This window comes from Arachis hypogaea, chromosome 3, assembly GCF_003086295.3.
Source record: "Arachis hypogaea cultivar Tifrunner chromosome 3, arahy.Tifrunner.gnm2.J5K5, whole genome shotgun sequence".
Classification (NCBI taxonomy): domain Eukaryota; kingdom Viridiplantae; phylum Streptophyta; class Magnoliopsida; order Fabales; family Fabaceae; genus Arachis; species Arachis hypogaea.
Window position 1 is genome coordinate 129467319 of NC_092038.1, and position 25728 is coordinate 129493046.

The 25728-nt window shown below is 34.1% G+C and overlaps 1 long non-coding RNA gene across 1 annotated transcript; it reads right to left on the reverse strand.

Moving 5' to 3' along the window:
- Positions 1–14482: 14482 nt before the first annotated feature.
- On the reverse strand, positions 14483–15547 carry LOC140182782 (uncharacterized). The gene is made up of 2 exons (XR_011878904.1): positions 15329–15547; positions 14483–14778 (listed from the first exon to the last, which is right to left on the reverse strand). It is a non-coding gene; the product is annotated as an uncharacterized lncRNA (long non-coding RNA).
- Positions 15548–25728: the final 10181 nt, after the last annotated feature.

Genomic DNA, 25728 nt, shown 5'->3' on the forward strand with positions numbered 1-25728 from the left:
AGACAGAAACTACCAAATGTAGCCATCACTCATGAGTTCCGTGGGACGAAACTAACCAATCCATATTCCGGCGTTGACTCCGGCAGTAACACTCCCTACGTGGCACTTCATGGCATGACATGGCTTGGTGGGCTGCACACGTGGATATTATAATTACAATTAGTTAAAAAAATAATTAAATTTTGAATTCTTTTTGAAAAAAAGGAAAATTAGAAATGAACAGTTAGCAAAGGTTTTCCATCTTCGCGCGTTTTAGAAAACAAAGGGTAGAGCCCTAGGAAGAAACTGTTCATCTTCTACACTCAAAGAATACCTCCCAGGGCGACGACAATCTCCGTATTGAAGAGAGGGAGCTTGTTGGTGTGGATCGTTTCAGCGGGTGGAGTTACGTGGTGTTATCCATAGGTAAGTAGTTACCGTTGATCTATATGTCATGGTTTTCTTGTTTTCGGTGCATGGTTGTGGAAACGGATTTTTCATTAGGGTGTGTTTGTATTTGCTACGATTTGGTTGTTAATTAGGGTGTGTCTGTTTGCAGATGGCAACTATCCACATTACCTTAGTCATTAGTCACAGAAGAAAATTTGAAAAGGGTGTTGATGGGAGACTGGCATACGTTGGGGTGAGAAAATAGAGATTGAACGAGTGAATATCGATACCCTAAATAGGTTCTTCATGAATGACTTAGTAAAGGATATAGGGTACACTGATGTGAGCGAGCTTTACTGGCTTGAACCTGGGAAGGAGTTGGATGGTGGGTTGAAGTTGCTTAGACTTGACATGGATGTGGTGACTATGTACGAAGCAGCCATTGCTAATGGTAGGAGAGTTGAGGTGTTCACTGAGCATCCAATTAACCTTCCTGAGTTCGCAGAAGAAAAGAATGAACCTGAACCTGGTATTGAGATTTTAAATGTTACTAAGACCCCAGTCAAGCGCAGAACCAAACTGTGTGTTAGGAGACCCCCAACCCCAAAGAAGAAGGGAAAGAGAGTGGTGAGACTGAAGGAGGTATGCCTGGACCGGATACCCAAACAGAGGATGATGCGGCTGACAAAGATGTCCATGCTACCACAACAGACACACAATCACCTAAAGTAGGCAGTGACCAACCTAATGTCCCCACACACTCACCAAAAGTAACCTTCGAAGAGCCACCAAGGATCATTCCGACCCCAGATACACCCACTGAACCCAATTTGCCTCCACATGAGCTGTTGGACCATACACCTCTAGACCCTCAACCACCACGTGTGTCAGTTGGAAGTGAAGAAACTGGATACCGAAATCCAGTTTCTGCGGAGTCAGTAGCACCCACAGTTGATAATGAACTTACTGAATCTAATGAGGTTTTCACACAATACATCCCACAACCTTACAACGAACCAGATTCTCAGGAGCAGAGCATTCAAAATGAGAATGAAACACCTTGTGAAGGAAGTCAACCTAGCAGTTCACAGCCTGAATCGTTTATAAACCCAGAAGTGGGTGGTGGTAATCCAAAGAAGCGGAAGAGACGATCAACAGTGAGGCCTCCTCTATCAGGGCAAACCTTCATACCTAACCAGGATCCAAACAAGCATCCTTCAATCTTTATACCTGTGGAAGGTGAAGATATGTCTGAGGCAACTGCAGGGATGCATTGTTACGAGTCTGAAGAGCTGGATTCTGTTGCAAGTGATGATGAAGACAGTCAGCAAGCAACATTTCCTCAAGCTAATCCAGATGCTCCAGTAAGGGAGGTAAGGTTGGAGCGTGGCATGGATTTTGAGAATCTGGAGCATTTCAAGAAGGCAGTTAGGAAGTTCAACATCAACATAGGGCGAAGCATATTCTTTCCAAGAGTTGATTCAAGTAGGTGCAAGGCCATATGTTATGACGAGGATTGCCCATGGCAGATATATTGTGCAAAACGGTTGTTTCCATCAAGCTTCCAAGTGAAGACCTTTGTCAACGAACATACCTGCAGCAGAGTTAATAAGAACAAATTTGCAGATGGAAAATGGGTTGTAGAGGAGCTTGAGGACAAGATCCGTGACCATCCAGACATGACTCAAAGGCAGGCACAGGATTTTTTCAAGAAGGAGTTTGATGTGATTGTCAATGAGAGGAAGATATACCGTGCAATGGTGAAGGCAAAAGAACTAATAGAAAACTCAGAGATAGCTCAGTATGCACTTCTTCGGGACTATGCTAATGAAATAATGAGGACCAACCCTGGCTCCACCGTAAGGATTAGCACTGATTATGTCGAAGGCACTGGGCATAAATTCAAAAGGATTTACATATGCTTGGAAGGGTGTACGAAGGGCTTCTCTTCTGGCTGTAGGCCTTTTATCGGGTTAGATGGTACTTTTCTAAAGGGATACTACCCTGGACAGTTGTTAACTGCGATAGGCCACGATGCCAATAACCAGATATACCCTATATCCTATGCTGTGGTGGAGTGCGAATGCAAGGATAGTTGGAAGTGGTTTCTCAAACTTCTCCAAGAAGACTTAGAGGACGCAGCTATCAATGGAATCAACTTCATGTCAGACATGCAGAAGGTAATGGCCTCAATTCTCATTGTTCGTGTATGTCTTTATAATTAGTGATTTACAATGTTCTCTAAATAGTTACTGCTGTCATATATATTTTCCTTCATATGGGATAATCATATACTTGCTTTACTTTTCCCCACCAGGGCCTCATCCCTGCTATGCGTGAAGTAAACCCAAGTGCTCATCATAGATATTGTGCTATGCACATATGGCAGAACTTCAGAAAATAGTGGGGTGATACAGAGTTGAAGATGGTAATGTGGAGGTGTGCCAAGGCCACAACCTCCCAAGAGTTCAATGCTGTACTGGATCGGATCAGACGGGTTAATCCCCATGCTTGGGAGTATCTGAACAAGATCTCTCCAAGTCAATGGAGTAGGTCTGGTTTTAACGAATACCCAAAGTCTGACAATTACACGAACAACAACTGTGAATCGTTCAATTCTAGGATCAAGAAGATGAGAGGGAAGCCTATTATAACTATGCTGGAAGAGGTTAGGGTTTACATGATGAGCATAATTGCTAGAAACAAGAAGGCATTGGTGGGGGTATAACAGAGTCATCACTCCGGTACAGCAGAGTAGGCTGGAAAAAGAGAAAAGGGAGAGCAATAAGTGGCGGCCATTTTCCACTGGAGATGATCCTGGAAATGTGTATGATGTTTAGTGCTTGCCACATAAGGTTATGGTGGACATAGGAAAAAGGATTTGCAGTTGCAGATGTTGGCATCTGACTGGCTTGCCATGTAAGCATGCATGTGCTGCCCTTGCATACTAGAATAGGCGGCCAGAGGAACATGCACACAACTGGCTTTCCATGGGGTATATAACAGCACATACCAGTTCGTCATCCAGCCTGTTTCAAGTCAAGAATACTGGGAGCATGTTGACCTACCACCTGTACTGCCACCAGTATACAAGAAGCAAATTGGGAGGCCAAAGTCGAAAAGGGACAAAAAAAGAACGACGCCCCAAAGGAACCCACCCCAGATCCACATAGGGCCCCCAGAAAGTATGGCCCCATCACCTGCAAGTATTGCCTAAAGGTAAATCATACTTCATATGTTGCATTACTTATGAATTGATGCTCCACCTTATGAATTCATGCCATATGTTACTGCAGACTGGACATAACAGTCGCAGCTGTTCCAAGAAAAAGGAGGCAATGGCAGGGAGTGCTGGGGAACAAAGTGCAAGTCAACACCCACCTGCTGCAGATGACAAAGTGGAGGCAGCAAGACTAGAGGAGACGTTCTGGAAGGAAACTCTTGAAGCTATTGAAGTAGCTGAAGCAGCAGCAACTCAGCCCCCGCCTGTAACTCTATTGATTTATTTTGCAATCCCATTTTACAAGTTTTATTTCATTATGTCACTCATACGTTTCTATTTGAATAGGAGACCACCCCAGTTCGTCAACCCATTCCTAATCCAGCCATGTCTCCTCCAATTAGGCCACCCACCACAATAATGCCACCAAAGAAGAAGAAGAATGTGAGGAGACCACCACCAACTAGTCAGCAACCACGACCTCCTCAGCCTACCCTAAATCCAACAACACCAACTAGGCAACTACTACTAGTCCATCACCGCCAGCCACTGATGTGCCACCCACTGTGACTCCTCAAACTATGCAAGTTGCCTCCCAGGGTACTACTTCAAGGTTCATAGAATTCATGCCAACTCCCACAGTTAGAGTATCAACCTCAAGGAGGTGGCCGCAGCCAGCCTTCCATCCACCAGCCAAAAAAGGGTCAACAACTGCACACTTGAAAAAGGGGTCAAGCGGAAGCAGCAACTCCACTCCAATTCCATGAAGCAATAGTTGATTAGTTATGTTTTTTGTAATCCTGTTGGCAGTTTATCGTACAATTGTTGGACATGTCACATACTTTGCCTCATTTTGTTTATGTTTTGATAACTCTTATCAGTATCTTACACATTTTTGTCACCCATTTAGTACATACTTATCTGGAGTTTATGCCTGTCTTTGATGTTATTTTGGACCAGAAAGTAAACAAGATTTGCAATTAGTTCCAGATAATTTATGTATGTTATATAACTTATAAGACTACATCTGACATTAATTGGAAACCATGTGTGCACAATTGACATATTTAGAATCGATCATGGGTAATTTTGTCATGATCTTAGACTAACAACTGATAAGGATCAAACCCTCCTAAGAATCAGATACACAGCGCACACAACATTACAAACCACAGCCATTGATATCACCAGAAGCCAAAACCTAATTTTGCTAAATTTAGCTTCAAAGCTCCCTAATATGGTGAGCATCTTCATTTCAGCCTCATCCTCATCAACATCTTCCTGCATCTTTCTTTCCGACAGTGCTCTCCTCAAACCCTCCCACTGCCCTTCGATTTCGTCTACCCATGCAAATAAGTTGCAGTCCGAGTTCTATCCATGGCAAAAAAAAACTAAAATCAGATGCACATTCAACACCCACAAAACAGGGTGTACAACGGGTTACATTCCAATTGGGATAACGGACGAACCATCTCCCAGGATTCATCGCCGTCCCCGACTGTAACAGCGTCACCCCCTGACCACAGAAACATCTGCCACTGAACTTCCTATCATGCACCCGTTTTGAAATTGAGCTTCCAGACACACTAGCGCTGCCATTCGAAGGTGGAGTAAAGAGTCTTCGCCTCGACATTGGTATAATTTCGAAGATTATTGTCGATCTAGGGTTCGTGCTTTGGATGAAAGAAGGTTTGAATTTGGGAAATTTTGGGGTTGAGGGTACATTATAACGGTCAGATATGTCACCAATCCACGTGTGCAGCCCACCAAGCCATGTCACGCCGTGAAGTGCCACGTAGGGAGTGTTACTGTCGGAGTCAACGCCGGAATATGGATTGGTTAGTTTCGTCCCATAGAACTCATGAGTGATGGCTACATTTGGTAGTTTCCATCTCTTGTGGGTAGATTTGTCAGCGTTTTCAACTTCCATGGGTAGAAATGGTAGTTTACTCAAGAAAGAAAGAAAAGAAGAAAGAGTGAGGAAAAGAAGGGAAGCGGGGAAGGGGGCCACCGAGGAAGAGAAGAGGAAGACCCGTGAGAGAGGAAGAGCGCCAGGGAGGGAGGAGCTGTCCGCACCGCCTCTGTTGTGTCACCTGCGCCATTGCCACCGTCCGTCACGCCACCACCATGCTGCACCGCCATCGTCATCATCGCGGGCTGTTGTTGCTGCGCGTGTGGTCGTCGCCGCCTCTGGGTCCGTCACCGTCAAGGTTGGTCGCGGGTAGAAGAAGGAGAAGAGATCTCCATCACCGCCGAGCCAAACGCAGGAGAGAGAAGGAGCCCACGGGAGAGGAGCTTGTTGCCGCCGCTGCCATGGCTTCCTTGCGATCGCCGTGGTTGGGTAGTCACCGGAAGGAGCCGTCGTTGTCAGTGCCGCCGTCGGGGTTACCGCCGCTTCTGCCGCCAGAGAACACCTCTGCCACCACTGAGATCTGCCGCCGGTTAGGTTTTAAGTTCTGGTTGCCGTTGCCGTTCGAGGTGGCTGCCGGAGCTGCCGCCAAACGGATTCAGCGACCGCCACTGTTTCATTTTCTTAGTTCGGTAAGTATTTATGTTTCGAAAACCCATGTTAATATTCTGTTATGTTTGGTTATAAATTCTAAGGTTCTGGTAACGTAGGGTTGTGTTTTGAGTGTTGCGTGTCGCTTTTAAGTTGCTGTGAGTGCTGCGAAAGTGATCAGGGACTGAGTTTGCGGTAACTGTTGGTTTCGGGCTAAGAGAAATGGTTTCTTTGGCGCATTTTGAGTTATGGTTTCGATGAGTCAAGGTAGGGGTTTTTCTTAAATCTATTTTACATTACAGGGTTGTTATAAATCGATATTAACGCGTAAAATACATTTTTTGTGATTTCGTGAGTCTTATGGATTAAATTGAGTTGTTTTGGTTGAATGAGATTATTAGTTTGATTGATAAACTGATCGATTGAGAAAGTGGATATTTGGATTAGTTGATTGATGTTGTTAAAGTGGTTTTCCTTGAATTATTAGAGAAGATTTATTATTGACTTTTAGGTCAATTTTGGAAACAGTTTGATTTTAGAAAAGATTTAATATTAAGATTTGATTTGATATTAAACCTGATTTGGTATCGGAATTTGATTTTAAAAATAAATTTGGAAAGGACTTGATATCTGAAAACAGGTTATTTATTGAGAATGATTTGCTATTTTGGAAATGATTCGAAAAATGTTTGAAGAATGGTTTGGTTTGAAACTGTTTGAGAAGACCGAGAATTCTTAAATATTGATTGATGTTGTTGGTTGAAATTGGTTTAAATTGCGATTTATAGAATTGGTTGATTGAATTCTGGAATTTGCAATTTTCTTGGATTGAGTGTTGTTGTGATAATGGTTATTGGAAGTGATTTGACTGATTAGCAGGCGTTTGGTTTGGTTTGGTTGGGACCCGAAAAGTGTCGCAGAATCTGAGTTTTAGAGGAGATGTTGCCAAAATTTTATAAAATTAGAAGTTTCATTGGGAGTAGTTATTTTAAAAGGTTTTAAGTATTATATGATTTAAAATTACCTTATTTATCAAAGGAAGAGTTATGTTTTGGATTGGAAATTGTTAGTGAACGGAATGAAAAGAAGGATGATTGAGAATTTTCTTTGAAATATGGTTTTTGAATGAATTTGGAAATGAGATTTGGATTGATGAATGATGATGATATTGAGAATAATGAGAATGTTGAGATATGGATTGAAAATGTTGAAATATGATCTTTGAATTATTCATTTGGCTTATGAATTTGAATTATCTGAGATACGAGGTTTCCTGGATAAAGTACCATGGCTAGCCACCACGTGTACCAGGTTGAAAACTCGATACTCTGTTGACCCTACGATGTAAGTGTGACCGGGCACTATATAAATTTTCGGGAATGTTACCCCCATTGAGCAATATTGATTATTTGAGAAAAAACTATGCATAGACTCTTGGGGATGCACGTCGGGGGACAGTCTAAGGATAATTCAGACTTGTCGGGTTGGCTGGATAACCGACAGATGAGCCTCATCAGCCATAGGACAGGCATGCATCATATGCATTTGTATGCTTTGCTTGGGTTTGAACTTGTTTTGGTTTGCCTAATTGCTAAACTGTTTTTAACTGCTACTTGAACTATTTGCTGTAACTGCTATCTACTTGTGCTTTCCTTGTCTGTCTTGTCTGTGTTTGTCCTGACGTGCTACATTTGAGAATGAACTTTGGTACTGAATTAATGATTGTGTTGTTTGATTGCGTGGTTAGTTTCTGATTGAGATTTTTCTTATAAGAAAGAAAAGGTTTCGGATTTCTAAAAGATTAAATATTATTTCTTCAAAAATGTTTGAACGATTTCCTATTGGTTTTTAAAAGATTCATAAGGCAATGATAATCACTGAGCTTGAAAATACTTTGCTTATTAAATATCTTTTTATGACAACTTTGAAACTATGTGGTGAGACCGTGTGGTTAGGTTCTCACCCCCTATAGCTTTACCTTTTCAAGAACCGGATGGAGAAGCATTAAGAAGAGTTATACTGCGTTTGGTTTATATGTTGTTGTATTAATTAGTTTATTTTCTTCCCTCGTCTTTGTTATTACAAATTTGTAAGAGGGATAGGAATTGTATGTTTTATATGTATATATTATTATGAGTTATTATGTAAAGAGTCTTGTATATGAATCTATGTCTGCTTGTATTTTTCTTAAGATAAGGTATTAATTTCCAATTTTCAAAGAAATCAGCGATACAGTGTCGAGTCACAGGCTCCTATTTAATATTTAGTATGTAAAGTAATCGTAATACTTTTTACTATCAAAATAGCGCAGCCGGAAGCGTAACTTCTGATAGTTAGGGTGTTACATTTTTTTTATCTCCCCAAAACTCCTTTCAATAGTGTTTCTAATACTATATTTCTATGAATAAAAAATTATATACTTATTCTCTAAGCTGTGCTTATCATATCTTTTAAATCAAATATTCATTTAATTTTATATTTTTAGATCTTATGTTTTAAATTTTTTAAATTTGAAACTAAAATTATGTAACAATATAGGGTTTATTAGAATGAATATTATTTCAACAATTTAAAATTATGTAACAAATTTGAGTTATGAACTAACAAAGATGCGAGATTCATATTATATATATATATATATATATATATATATATATATATATATATGTATAACTACATATAATTATTTAATTTGATGATAATGCATACATTTATTTATTTAAATTTTATCTTTTAAAAAATTGTAAACTAATGAATACATATATAATAAATAAATATACGACAGATATTTTAGTTTTATAGTTTTCAGTGCAATTAGCCGAGTTAAAAAAATGAATTTAAATTTTTTAAATTTTAAATTTTATTTTAAAAAGTAAATTATAATTTTTTATTCTTTATTTTATAAATAAATTTAAAAAAATATAAAAAATATTAAAAAATAAAAAATTATACTTTATTTTCTAAAATAAAAATTTAAAATTTAAAAGCATACATATTTTAGATGCATATAAAGTAATTTTTCAAAAAATGCTAATAATAACAGGGCACATATGATCATATGCTTTTGTTCTTCTGGTGCAACTTGCACTATTGTTACTGTTAATTAATTGCAAGTTGCACATTAATTGCAAGAAGAATTTTGGAACATTAATAATCTTGTAAACTGATGAATACGTATAGTAAATAAATATATGACAGATATTATTTTAGCTCTTCAGTCTTCAGCGCAATCAGCTTAGTTAAAAAAAAAATACACAGATGCAATTTAGAAGCACACAACGTAATTTCAAAAGATGCTAATAATAATACAGCGTACATATATATGATCATATGCTTTTGTTTCTTTGGTGCAACTTGTATTATTGTTACTTTTAATAATTGTCAAGTTGCATATTAATTGCAAAAAGAATTTTGGAACATTAATAATCTTATTAAGCATATTAGGTATATATACTAAAATTAAGGTAAATTCTACTATATTTTTTTTTATTATAATAACATATAAATTATCTTTTGTGACATATCGTTATTTAATTAGTTGTTATATTAACTATAATTAAATTATTTTAAAATTAAATTATAATTTAAAATGGGTAATTGTATAATTTACTAAAATATTAAAAATTAAATCTTTCTTTTTTTCCTAAATCATTCTTCCAGAAAACTCTAATTCAGAAAAGACATTAGTTAATGCAGTGGAAACAGCAAGATCAACTCTAGGACCTGCTCTACTTTTAATGAGTGAATATTTGATATCTAGCTTCAATGAATCCTATCAATCTAAGTTTGTAAACTTCAACTTTCCGGTCCAATCTTGGTTTGTCATGTTTTAGAACTGTAAGCTTTTGTGATGAGAAATTATATCAGATTTGGAAAGAAATGTATCATTAATATGAGGAGAATGATACAAGATGGGAGGATAACAGGCATGTCTTAAAAAAAATGTGATGAGAAATTATATCAGATTTGAAAAGAAATGTATCATTAATATGAGGAGAATGTCACAAGATGGGAGGATAACAGGCATGTCTTACAAAAAGAAAAAAATAAAGAGAAAAAAAAAAAGCAACCAGTGAATCATAATCTTTCGATCTCACAATATATCTAAGCGGGGAAGTCCTCTAATAAAAAGATACGAGTCTTTGTACCGTATAGAAGCCAAATATCTAGTTCTGTCCCATAAAACTTGTTTAATCGAAAATCTACCATTGAAGGTGCATAAATTGCGTTCCAGTCAAATACATGTATACATTTTCTAAAATAACTAAAAATTAAAAAGGTGATACGAAGCTTAGTAGAAATGAATTTGAGTAGGAAGAAACAGTAGAAGGGAGGAAATGTTCTTCACTCACTAAGGGAGGTGTTCTTTAATGGAAGGGTGGAACGAATCAAATTAATACTGATTTAGTAAAAAACATATGAATTTACTTTTTAATATTTACAAAAATTATATAATCATCAATTTTAAAAAATATTTAATTATAAAATGACCCTATTTTAGTTAACATGTTAATTTTTATTGGGCTAAATTAATTCAAATTAAAACTAAACATCCAATTAAAATGTGCCACGTCCAGAAACAGAGCTAGGATAAAATTTAAAAAGGGACTAAAGTTTAATTTTTTAATATAAAAGAATTAAAACTAAAATTTTAAGGAAGATTAAACCAAAAGTTACACATAATTTATAAAAAAAAATTAAAATTTGGAGGACACTGCCTCTTTTTTGTATGAATAACTCCGCCCTGGCCACGTCATAGAAGATAATGTATATGTTGATTTAGAGGAAGTTAGATAAACTCACCTAAAATTAATCACTAATATAATTTAATTTGTGTGGGATAAGCTGAATACCGTTATATTATACGCACACACAAAAAAAAAGTCTACCGCTTCCAACACAATTATATACTCCTTTTCCTTTTTTTTAATTATAATTTAATTTCATTAGTCATTGAATTCTACGTTGTCTCATCACACTACTCTATTTAACATACAGTGAATTGATTTATAAAAGTATTATGTAAGGAAATTAGCTGCTATATATATAATACAAATTTTAGATCTATCAATCATATAACTTCTAGTATAAATATGAGATAATATTCACTTATTTAATTAGTTTTAGAATCGAGTCTGGAATATTTAATTTTAATCTTATTATGATATGAGAATTAGGGTTAGAAATAATAGGTTATACAAGATTTGGGAGTGATTTCTCTCATTTTTTTAAATTATTTAGTAAAATATGATTTTTAATCATTTAATATATTTTTTTACATGTTTATTTTTTGTTTCACTTAAATAATATAAAGTAAGAAATCATATTTTATCGAATAATTAAAAAAAATTTGAAAAAAAATCATTTTCTACAAGACTCTAGGTCAACTTTAAACTAATTAATTGCGTTATAAATTTAGCTTATTAAAGTGAAACGTAGTTTGATTTGAGCTGTTTTTATTCTTAATCAAAGTCTATCCAATTATCAATTACTATTATATCGTTAAAAGAACCGTTCTGTAATTTTTTTTTAAAGAATTACATCCCGTTGTTTATAATACGAAAATTAATATATCTAAATTATAAATGTATCACATTTGTGAGTTTTATTTATTTTTTTTAAATTGAAGCTAAGAAAGGGAAAAACTTGTAATCTTGCGAGTTTGGCGACATGTCTAAAAATTTGAATTTCATTTGATGATATATGAACACAGCATCAAAACGAAAGACATGGAGATGACAAGTCGAAAGTGGGAATTTAGAGAAGGAAGCAGAATATTTGTATTATTAACGTGGTTGATTCGCAAATAATAATAATGCTCATATCCATAGATTATGAATTTACATTCTCTAAAATAAAGACGCGTTTGACGTTCAAATTATTGTAGCTGCCTTTGATGGGACTCGACTCGTGTATGCATGTATGGGTTAAACACGCACCTACCATTCCTTTATTATCATTTATGACATAACTAACTCAATTATTATCTCCATATTTTGAATCAACAAATATGCCTTCTTCTCTAAATTTTGTGCCCTAATTAATGTAATGTTTTTAAATTGTAATGTTGATTTCGTATCCCCGCTCTCCAAACTCCAAAACGCAAATTAAAAAAGTTGAGGCACTTTCTCTAGAAAACACATTTATTTTATTTTCATAGTACTTTTATAAAACTAAAAAATAAGAAAACCCTAAATAGATACCCTGAATAGTTTTCATATTTTGAGAAACAAAAAAAATACAATATAATTAAAAAAGACAATATAGTCAAAAGACTTTATATTAGCACTTAGCACAGTACAATAAAACTGACATTTTGCGACGGTTTCTAAATCTATTTTGCAGCTGTTTTCAACTGCCGTCAAATATATTGCAGCGGTTAAATCAAACATTGGAAGATAGATCGCAGGTAAACAATTAGTGACGGTTTAAAAATTATTCATCCCAAAAATTAAAATTGATAGCAGAAGTTAAAAAAGGTAATATATCTAAAATCTCCCTTAAAAAAGATTTTTTTTTAGTTTACTTATTTTTTTTGTATAAATCTTTTTTTTTCTCTTTGCTTTATGTTATATTTTTTTCATTAAAGATTAAACTCTAAATCTTTTAAATATAAAATTTTGATATATATTGCATCATGAAATTACTAATTCTAAATTACATGAATAATTATATATATATATATATATATCCATTTAATTTGTTGGTTCAGAAATTGAGTGGTGAAAACAAATAAAACGAAGAAAACAAGTTCTTCCTCTATATAATACAGTGAAATGATTGCTGTTGCATTATTAAAATTGTAACAAATCTTATTAGTGTTACCTCTCTCCACCATTTTAAAATAAAGCGTTTCATTTTCTTAAATTTTTGTATTACGTCCTCTACTAACAGGATTGATGAGAATCTAATTACGAAAAATATTAGGTGATTAATACTTTTTTTATTTTTGTATTTATATATTTAAATCAACATTGGCTAATTCTCCATTTATTTCTATCGCTAAAAATGTCGATCACCTAGTTTATCCTTTTAACTATTATAACTAGGGTTCTCTGAACACATGATTTTGTTGCAAGCTCATCAGAAACAAAAAGTCTTCGTCTTACAAGAAGCTTCCATGGAGCTTTGACTTTTTGAGTCTTGTGTATGTCTGCTCTGCTGATCAGAGTACTTACTGATGGTGTACATATAAATTCAATTATTTGAGTTCAAAACCACTAATGAGTAGTGAAAATTGATGAAGTTGTTTTTTTTTATTAATTAACAAGCACCTTGTATTATTATCAATATAGTTTATATATTGCTAGCAAGTATTTATCATACAAGTTTGGTATGAATATATGTAGGAAAAGTACCACATTAATTAATTCAGTCAACAAATTTGAAAATAAGTTAACATTTGAAAAAAATTTTAAAAAACTCCAAAACTAAAAAAATAAAAACATTTAAAATTTAAATAAAAATAAATAAAATAAAATAATCAAAATTTAACTATTACAATTTATGATTTAAGATTTAAATTTTAGAGTTAACTCCCGTCAGTAAAGTTAATTGTTTTTTCTTTGGTTAATTTCTTAATAAACTTGATATAAGTAAACTAAATTCTAATGAATTCTCTCTTAATTAATTAAAAATTTTTTACTATCCTTTATGACATGTTTTATGATTATTGGAGGAATTTAATTGAATCATCATAATTGATATTAACTATCTCTTTAACTTGAGTTTGAATAATCAAATCAGCCAATTAAAATTGAATAATTTCTGCAAATTACAAGGATTTTTATAAAAGTTCTCTCTTTTAATTTCACTTTTTCCCCCAAACTATCCAATCCTTTAATCTTTTTCAGCCACACAAAAAATAAAAAGAAAAGAGAGAATTAACCATTGAATCAAATATTCTTTGGTCATACTTGTGGATGATTAATCCTTTTAATTATTTACTAATGACTGTGAGAAAACATTGAAACGATAAGTTTTTAATGTGAACTAAGGAACTTGAAAAAAAAAAAAAAGCTTCCACTCTCCAGAATCTATTTTCCAGTGATACTTATCCAAACAAATTTGGGGTTAAAAAAATTTGTGGTGGCCTCCAGTGGCAAATCTGATTCAAACCCAAAATATTATTAGCATTGTTTAAGTAGTTCATGGTTAATTCACAGCAAAAAAATGTAGTTAATGATTTTTCTCTAGTTATTATTGGCTATGTGGATGTGTAAAATCTGGTTAATATTAATTATAATGATTCAATTAAATTCCTTCAATAATAATAAAACATGTCATTGAGATTATCAGAGTAGCAAATTCTTAATTTAAGATGGATTTAGCTAGAATTCACTTATAAATAATAAGATAATTGAAGTTAATATATAATGTGCGTGGAAAAGAAATTCTGTAGAACTTATTTTATTTATTCATTCATTATCTTTTAAGAAAAATATCCAACTTTCGTTAAATAATAGATGTTGCTATCACATGATCTATTTATTGTGTCTTTATATATAAAATATAATATTCCTAATAATAATAACTTAGGTAGCTATCTAGTATTTCCATGGTTTGCACACAAGGTTGGAGCAAGCGTCATCCAAAGTAGTAGAGTTTCTGCATTTTCCATCTTTACCATCACAGCACTTGCACACAACCCCCAAACTCACATAATAACCTTCACCCTTTGAGTAATACCCTATTATAAACATACATACATATTTATTAATCAAAAACATATTGAACCAAAAAACTCCTAAGCCCTATAATATAAAGAATAAATGAATAAAAATACACCTAGTTTATGATCATAGACAAAAATATATATCAAAATTCATAAATATCAAAGTATATTTAAAAAATTAATTTTGATGGGTAAAAATACACTCATCAGATCTTACAAATTTACTAATGGTATGTTACTTTTGTCCATAAAAAACAATCTTTCGAGTATATTTTAATCAAATCGCATAAAATATATTTATGATATATATATTTTGTGTATATTTTTATAAACTTAATGTTGATGTACTATCAATGTAAAATAGTTTTACGCAGGTATTTAATTACGTAACGTTATCACATAAAACTATTATTTTTATTAGCTGTCTGAAATGATTATCTAAAAAGTAGTTGTAATTGCACAACTATTTAAAATATTTTACATTCTTAATACATTAAAATTAAATTTTATTTATATAAATCACAAATTTACTGTAATGTAAAATATAAAATATATAACATATTACCTTTTTTGTGTATGGTTAGAAGCTGCCTGGCTTCCACGGCATAGGGTTTGGGAGAAATTAATAGGAGACAAGCAAAGACGAGAACAAACCACTTTTGTTTGAGCATTTTGGTGAAAACACTATGACCACATACACTAATAAACTATAGAAGATTACACTTGAAAATGAAGCACAAAAATAAGAAATGAATTGAATATAATAATATGCATGCACGTTTGTGTGTATGTTCTGATTCGTTTGTCTTATATATTAATGAGCGAATGAAGCTATGAACTTCTAGAATCGACGGTAGCCAACAATCCACGCGTCTAGAGTCTTGGTCGCAAAGAAATTCAAGGGAAGCTGCTTTATTTCCTTTAATTTGGTTTTTTTAAGCACTTCCTTCTTATTCCCTCTCCTCAATTATTGTTCCATTTTGCTCCAATAAATTATCAAAATTCTAATCTACTATTAAAATATTCTAACAAATTTGGTTTTACACACAAAAATCTCACTACCTTTAATTTCAACGAGAGCAAACCAACATATATTTTTGTGAAAACTCAAGTGTAGTCGATTTCATGTGAAACTGATAATTGAGAGCCATTAAATAATTTAACTGATTTGACTAAATTTTCATCTAACGGCTCTCAAATATCAACTTTACGTAAAGTCGAATGCACCTGAATTATTTTTCTCTCAAAGTGCAAGATATATATATACGTCCAATCATTCATTTATATCTATTCAACTGTTTAAGCTTTTAGAATAAATAATTTATCATACAATATCAAAATTTTTATAATAAAAAATTGAAATTATCTTAAATTAGTCTAGTAGTTAATTTATTAATCCGTTTAAGTAAGAGTTAAGGTCTATTAATTAGCGATAAACTCTTAAATATAATTTAAATTTATGATGAATTAGTTTTTAACTTACCAAATTAAAAAATATTATGGAAAACTAAAAAAAATTTTGATGTATTAATAGTGTAAAATATTTTACACATTCATATAATCACATCTATTTTTTTGAATGATTATTCATACGGTCATCAATATAAAAAGTAGTTATTTTTTATGATGTGATATTATATAATTAAATGTACGTATAAAATTATTTTACACTGACAATACATTAAAATTAAATTTAAAAGGCTATGCAAAAGTCATAAAAATAACTCCTGCCTAATATTAATATATATATATAATTATTTATATATTTTTATCAATAGTTTAGACATTTTAAAATAAATAATTTTATGATAATTTGAACTCAAAACATTTGTTTAATAAACCAACACACATATGTACTTTTTATTAATTAAGTCTCGGTCCTTCTCAATTATTGACAATTGCTTGGTAGAAGTAAAATGCATATTACTTTTCAAAGGCAAAGAAAAGACAAATTTAACGGAAATTATTTGGTTATTTCAACTGATTATAAAATTAAATTAATTCTCATTTAATTATTTGAAGAATAATGTAAATAATATTAGGGCTATGCATGCAATTTCTTCTCTATCTTCATCAGAAAGTAGTTATCTTCTTAATATTTCTACATGAATTTATATTAGGATATATAAGATTGGGCAGAAACTCACCTGCAGTCGACTGCAAGTGAAGTTGCTTCTGGATGGTTGATATGTGTTACTATATGGTTTAAAAAAAATCAGTTTATTTTATATAAATGGTTTATTTAAAAAAACCAGTTTGAATTGAACCAAACAGCTACTTTTATTCTCTTCTTCTTCGTTTCGCACGTAAAATTCGTTTTTTTCGATCCTTTTTCAGAACTAATATGAAACTTTCAATTAGGTATGTTCCTTTTATTTATATTTCTTAATCAAATTTATTATTTCAAATGTATTTTTTAATTTATGTTTTTATTCATTCCTCTGTGAATAATGAAAATTATTTAATAAATACGTACATATTTATGTCATCACACCATTTTGATGTTCAGGATCATAAATACCAAGATAATTCATGGCAATTTCATGTGATGGAAGACAAAAATATAATTATGGTATAACGTAGACTAGTTTGATAGCATGAACATTGTTGAAATTTTGGCATGATCTCTTTCATATTTGTTATATATCTCTTTAGTTGGTGATGTTATAGTTTATTGTGATGATATGATGATAGTTTAATTGTATGAGTTAGGTCCTTTTTATTTGTTTGAATTTTTTCTATGGCTATCCTATTCTAGATGACAATGTCAAAATAAATATTTTCATTAGTTGTTCTTTTTTTTCTCTATTTTTGAATCAATTTTATTTTGAAAAAATTTATTAAAAATTTTTGTTGTAGACAAAATTAATAATATTATGTTCAATTATTTAAGGAGACCAAATTAATATTTTGATTAGATACTTTTGTTTTATTGAAAATAAATTCTAATTTCATTAAAAAATAAATTCTAGTTGATAAGTAAAAACATAAAAACGTGCATGATAGTGAAATCATAATTTCTAGACAAGTAAATTATAGTCTTATTATCTTAAAAAAATAATTTATTTATAGAATAATATTAAAAAATTAACAATAATTTGCATGAAAATAGTTTATTAGTAAAATAAAAATTAATTGATTGATTACCATAAAATTTAATTTAACGATAAATTTGTAATTGAACATATTTTTACAACTTAATTTAAAATCTGTTTACAGCTTAATTTAAAAGCAACTGAAAATGTAAGTTATGGGAAACAAAACAAAACTCATCAAGAAAATAGAAACAGAGACACAAAAAAAAAGACAGATAATATCATTTATGCCATTCCTATAAAAAAAATCGTGAATTTTGTTTCTTTTTCAAAATACTAAATTTTACTTTTTCAAACAATTTGTATACATATATTTGACAAAATTAAATAAAAAAAGTTCAGATAAATTTAAAGAAAAATTGGTCAATATGAATGAAGAAAAAGAACATATCAAATTCATCTGTTAGAAATTTAGGAATAACACGTAGAAAGAATTTAAATTATTTTAAAAGTAGTTATTTGGTCTATTCAAACCGGTTTTTTTAAATAAATTATTTGTATAAAATAAATTGGTTTTTTTTAAACCATACAATAACACGTGTCAACGATCCAAAAACAACTTTACGTGCAGTCGACTCCAAATGAGTTTCCACCATAAGATTGAGTTTCAACTACCTAATAAATAACTTCTAATAAATTATTTATTTTTGGAATTCATTGTTACATTAGACCTGATTTATATGAATTGTGTTTAACTCACTCTTTTTTTTAATAAGATATCAAGTATTTTTTTATTTTTAAATCTTATAGAGTTAGTTAAATCTATGACATAACGCTAATATATATGCATGTGTGATATGAAAGGATTAAGAGAGTTGTCACTTAAGCTAATAAGTTTCTACCCAATGACGCTATATTAGCAACTGCAATATAATACGAAAATGTAAACAGAGAAGTGTATATAATAATGTATATATGTTTATATTCCTAATTATACTTCTCTTTCTTCTTAGTTTTGGGTAATTATATTTTATATAGTTCTCAACAAAAATTGTTGGTAAAAACTCAGGTGTATGTAGTCAATTTCACGTGAAATTGATAACTGAGAACTGTTAAATAATTTAAATAATTTGATTAAATTTTCATCTAATAATTTTCAATTATCAACTTTAGATGAAGTTAACTACATCTGAGTTTTCACAAAAATTGTTTACAATATCATTATTCTTTTAATAAAGTCAATTAGGAATTTAGGATGTTTATATGATGTATACATATTAAAGAAAATGTGCTTAGCTTGCTGCTTTCGAGAAAGGATCAACACACAATAATTTTTGTTTTGCATGTATACAGTCTATTTTTCCATATCGTCAAACCTCTTAAACACGAAAGAAAAAACTTGATTGATTTATTGTCGTCTTCTTGGGTGTAACATGACTAGGTTGTTTCATATGTCAGTTTTCTTTATACTAGCGTGTCTATCAAGTTGTAATTTTATATATATATATATATATATAATTTTAAAACTTGAATATAAAACTCAGTATAAAATTTTAATTGTCTTAATTAATTTTGTATTTATTATAAATATGTACATTTGATAAATGAAATAGTAATTAGTAGTAGACGTATTAATAAGTATTTTTGGTTAAATTTATTAAGTATTCGAAAGAAACAAAAAAAAACCCGTAAAAAACTCATCCAGATTTACCAAATAAAATACTGAGAAGTTTTCAATTTTCATCCATGTTATATATTATTTTTTGTAATTGTGTCATATGATCAATTTTATATAGATAATAATTTATAATTTTATAATATAAAAAATAGTTAAATTTCTACCTAGTAATGATAATTGCAAAACTTTAATTCTTATAATCAATTAAGTTTAATATATATTAATACTTAATTAAATTAACCATTAACGGTTAAATATAATTAATATTTAAATTAAAATTTTGATAATAATTGTTATAAACAAGAGACTTTGAGAGGGTAATCTGAAAAGTGTATTATTGAGTTGTGTTCAAAAGGTACAATATACAAGGGGTATTTATAGGTGCTAAATGAATCAAAGTAATAAAGACATAGAATCCTACAATTAATGTACAGATATACTATATAAATATAGACGATACTAATTGATCTAAATTGATTCTAATGATTCTCTAACATCCCCCCTCAAACTCAAGTGGGAGCTAAAGATACCAACTTGAGTTTGAATAACAAAGTCCGAAAACGAGTCGGGTAATGAGCTTTCGTGAAGATATCAGCAATCTGATCTAGTGTCCCAACAGCAATGAGACGAACAGCATCAATAAAGATACGTTGCCGAACAAAGTGACAATAATCTCAATGTGTTTGGTGCGTTCATGAAATACATCATTATGGGTGATCTGAATAGCACTGCGGTTATCACAAAAAACATCAGTAAGGGACGACTGAGGAGCACCCAAATCTTCGAGAAGCCAACGAACCGAGATAACTTCAGCAGTGGTGTCAGCGAGGGTACGGTACTCAGCTTCTGTGCTTGAGCGAGCAGTGAACGTTTGCTTCTTAGCACGCCAAGAGATGAGAGCGTCGCCAAGAAACAAACAGTAACCAGTAGTAGAACGACGATCAGTGGGATCACCAGCCCAATCAGCATCAGAGTAAGCCTGAAGAGACAAAGAGGAATGGGCAAAAAATAAAGGCCATGAAATAGAGTGCCTTTGATGTAGCGAAGAATGCGAAGAACTGCCGCATAGTGAGTAGTACGAGGAGCTGACAAGAACCGGATATGTGATGTCTGGTCGGGTGACAGTCAAGTAGACGAGACCGCCAACTAACTGTCAATAGAGAGTCGGATTATCCAAAACAGTGCCATCCATAGGGGTAAAGCAAACATTAGGCTCAAGAGGAGTAGACTCAATGCGACTATCTGTAATCCCAGCGCGAGCAAGAAGATCTGAAGAATACTTAGCCTGAGAAAGATAGATGCCATCATCAGTGGAGATGACCTCGAGATCAAGAAAATAGCTGAGAGAACCAAGATCTTTTATCTCAAAGGTACGGTGAAGTGAGGCCTTGAGATCAGAGATACCATCAACATCATCTCCAGTAATGATCATGTCATCAACATACAAAAGTAGAAGAACAACTCCACGTTCGCTTTTACGAATGAAGAGCGCATTCTCATGAGGGCTAGAGGTAAAACCAAGACTGCATATGGTAGTGCTGAACTTGTCAAACCATTCACGAGGAGCTTGCTTAAGTCCATAAAGTGCCTTGCGAAGGAGACAAACCTTATTAGAAGGACAAGGATATTCCAAATGTGGTTTCATATAGACTTTATTTTTCAAATCCTCATTAAGAAATGCATTCTTCACATCCATCTGACTGAGAGACCATTTTTTAACCGCGACAATGGCAAGAAGAGCTCTAACAGATGTAAGACGAGCGACAGGGGCAAAAGTCTCTTCATAATCAATACCATACTCTTGCGTACAACCTTGAGTAACCAAGCGGGCCTTATAACGGTCAATAGAGCCATCAGAGCGAGTCTTGATCTTGTATACCCATCTACTGCCCACAACTTCCTGATCAGAAGGAGGATCAACCAGATCCCAAGTGTGTGCTTTTTCAAGTGCCTGTAATTCTTCTTGCATTGCTTGTTGCCAATTTGGATTTGAGGAGGCTTTTCTGAATGTCTTAGGTTCATGTTGATGAAGAATAGTAGAAAAGCAATGGTAGTCAAGAAGATGAGGAGGTGGATTCCTTACCCTAGAAGAACAAGCGGGAGGAGGAGGCATGACTGTAGGAGCAGGATCATCGTCCAGTCTGGAATCATCGGAAGATGGAGAAGGTGGAAGAATAGGAGACTGTGGAGGGTCACTCGAGATAGAATCTGTAGAATCATCACTAGAAAAAAGATCAACATTAGGGTTAGTAAACAAAGGTGACTGAGTAGTAGGAATGGACTCAAAGGATGAGATTGAAAAAACAAGTGGTGCTCCCAGAAGACAACATGACGAGATATACGAATACGTTTAGAGAGAGGATCCCAACAATGATAACCCTTGTGTTCAGTCCCATAACCAAGAAAACAACACATACGAGCCCGAGGTTCAAGTTTACTATGTTCATGAGGCTGAAGAAGAACAAAACATACACAATCAAAAACTCGAAGAGAACTATAATTTGGGGAGGTATGATAAAGACGCTCAAAGGGAGTAACATTACCAAGGACAGAAGAAGGGAGTCTATTGATAACATGAACAGCAGTAAGAACAGCTTCACCCCAAGTACGCTCAGGACACGAAGAAGAAAGGAGCATTGCACGGACGGAGTCAAGAATGTGACGGTGTTTGCGTTCAGCTCTACCATTTTGTTGAGATGTACCATGACAAGAAAACTCAGACAAAGTACCCTGTTCTGCAAGAAAGGCTAAGAGTTTGGAATCACGATATTTCATAGCATTATCACGTCGGAAAACCTTAATGACCTTGGAAAACTGAGTTTTAATCATAGTAGCAAAGTTGATATAGATCTGAGGTAACTCATGGCGATTAGTCATCAAATAAATCCAAGTAAAACGGGAATAATCATCAATGAAAATGACAAAGTATCGAGCCTCACTCATAGAGACAGTGGGAGCGGGGCCCCAAACATCAGAGTGAATGAGATCAAAAGGAGAGCAAGTAAGAGATGAATTATTGTGAAAAGATAAAGCAGGTTGTTTGGCAGTTTGGCAAGAAATGCAATCAAAAGATTCATTTGGAACCTGAGCTAAAACACCATGAGAAACAAGAGGACGCAATTTTTCTAAGGAGGTGTGGGCAAGATGCTGATGCCATAAGTGGAGGGTAGAGGGAGAAGAAGCAGCACAGAGATTTGATACAGGAGAAATATGAAGATTCTCGAGTTCAAATAACCTTCCGACCTTACGTCCAGTCCCGATGATTTGTCCCGTCCGAGGATCCTGTACACGACAACCAGAAATAGAAAAAGTGACTTCAAAACCCAGATCAACAAGTTGACCAACAGAAAAAAGATTGAAGTTTAATTTGGGAATATAATAAGTATCAGGAAGATTAAGAGTTGACTGGGATATAGAACCCTTGTGTGTTGTGTGCAAGAGAGAGCCATTTGCAGTATTGACAGAAGGTCCATTTGTAGTGGTAGACATGGACGAGAAAATATTACGCAACGGAGACATGTGATTAAAGCAACCCGAGTCAAGGTACCATTTAGAATTACCTGGAGGGGTGGAAAAAGCAGCATGGGTATTACCAGAAATAGAGAGAAGACGTTGAAGAAGAGATGCAATATCAGAAAGAGAGACAGGAGATGACTTGAGTGGACTAGGACGTGGTGGGCGAGTAGGACAGACAGTAATTAAATGTCCCGAGAGCTTGCAGTAATGGAAGAACAGCTGTGAACAATGGTAGCTAATATGACCTTTTTGGTGGCATGTGCGACATTCAACAGAAGGACAGTCGGGGAAGAGGTGCCCAGAACAGTTACAGTTTTGACAGAATTTACCCTTTCTGTCGGTGGTAGCAAAAACATCTGGCTTTATCATGATAGCAGTCACAAAGATCAAAGAGAGAAGAGAAAACGGCAATTTCAGAGCAGAAAATGAGAAATCGGAGTGCAGAATCTGAAAGAGCTCACCAAAAAATCTTAGGGAGGGTCCACTTGTCTGCCACGTCAGCGCCACATCAGCACCACGTCAGCAGGGACGTCAGTGCCACGTCAGGGCAACGGTGACACGTGGCAGCCTGTGAGAGGACGAAGAAGACAGGCTGGCGTTGAAGTGGCGGTCGGGTCAACGCGCGGTCCGGGTCGGGTCAAGAGCGGGTGCGCAGGTCACAGAGAAAGCTGGTGGCATGACACGTGGAGGCTCCAGGATCATGGGATCAGCAGCAAGATCTAACGGCTACTGAAGCATCTTGGAGAAGGAACAATGGAGGTGGACAGCGAACTTCCAGCAGCGCGTGGCGGCGCGTCCGGGGGCTTCTGGCGGCGATCTTGGCGGCGTTGGAAAGCTGACGAAGAGAAGATCACAATGATGCCGGAAGGGACGAACCAAAGCATCGAAAACAGATCGAAAAATGCGAGCAAAGAGGCACGGGTGAAATCTGGAAGGAAGATCAACCTGGTCGTTACAGCATCTTTCGGCGGCGCGTGGAGGCGCGTCTGGAGGCGTATGGCGGCGATTCTGGTTGTGTTGGAATCACAGCGACAAGACGAACAATATGGTTACGGAGGTGACGAACCAAAGCGTCGAAAAGAGAACGAAAAAAGAGGCCAAAGAACACTGTCGGAAAGGAAAAAAAATAATGGGACTATGAACTAATATTCTTTGAAAAAAAGACCTAAGCTCTTGATACCATGTTATAAATAAGAGACTGAGAGAGTAATCTGAAAAGTGTATTATTGAGTTGTGTTCAAAAGGTACAATATACAAGGGGTATTTATAGGTGCTAAATGAATCAAAGTAATAAAGACATAGAATCCTACAATTAATGTACAGATATACTATATAAATATAGACTATACTAATTGATCTAAATTGATTCTAATGATTCTCTAACATAATAATAACATTTTTAATTATAAATTTTCAGAGTATATATATATTATTTGGTCTATTTAAATATGTTTAACAACATTGTTGTTACCATTATTGGACAAATTGGACAAAACATCTCTAAGCTTTTACAACAAAATCCGCTTATTACTAGGTATATAGTAAAATATGGGATGATGAATAAAGTTTATTATAATTTTATATTATGTTTTATATGTTTTTATTCTCAATTATTTATTTTTTATTTTATGTGGTTTGTTTATAAAAAAGAAAGGTATAGATAAACAATTTATATGCAATCAAATGGAGCTAATTTTTTTAAAAAAAATTAGTTTTTAAATTAAAAAAAAAGAAATTTGCACTCAAATATAACACGTGTCTTCTTACTTTATTTCCTCGCGCCACGACCTTTTTTTTCAACTCTTCTCACCGCGACATCGCAGCCTTCCCTCCAACCTTTCTTATCGCGCCACCATGCCCTCCTGATCCATTTGCTGTCGCGGCGCTTCCGTACATCCCCTTCCCAACTCTTCTCGCGACACCACATCTTCTCCTCCAACTGAATTCGTGTCGCAATCCACCCATTTCCTCCAACCTTTTTCGTTGTGGAGCCGACCCTTCTTTCTTCACCTACTCTCATCTTGTCGTGTCACCGTCCTGTGGAAGTCCTTTTTTCGTGACGTCCATATCATCACTCTCGAAGTCTTCTCACTGTGACACATGACGTTGTTATTGTTGTTGTTATTGTTGTTGTTGTTGTTGAACTCTGTTTGGTATATTGGCTGAATATTGGTGAAGGAGGTGTTTTGCCGAAGTGTGGTGTCGGATTCAACATGCCAAAGACATGGTGCCTGAACCCGTAAGTGGCGTGTCAGCACCCCGTCAACACGCAGGAGGCGTGGGGATGCCAACATGCCGGGGGCGTGGTGCTGTGGAACCCGTGAAGCGGTGCACGTTTTTTCTGAGTTCCAATGTTGCAGCAGCCGCACGTGAGGGGGGCGTGTTGCAGGCCTGCCTACATGCAGGGAACAGCCCCCTACTTCGGTAACCAGCGAGCAGCCCTCAACCCTTTATAAATTCAATCTTCTTCCCTTCCATTGAAGCACACAAAGAGAGTGCTGAAGCAAGGAACCGAGAGAGAGAAAAAAGAGAGAGTATCGGGAGGAGCGTGTATAGATTGAAAGAAGAAAAAAAATTATACGATGCAGTAGTGAAGAGAATATTGGTAGTAGTAGTGATATTAGTGTGTAGTGTGAGTAGTAGTTTAGAAGAAAAAAATTTGAAAAAAAATTATTAGTTTGTAGTGATTAAAAAAAACATATTCTACATACTCGCTTTGTCAGTGATCGGCATGAT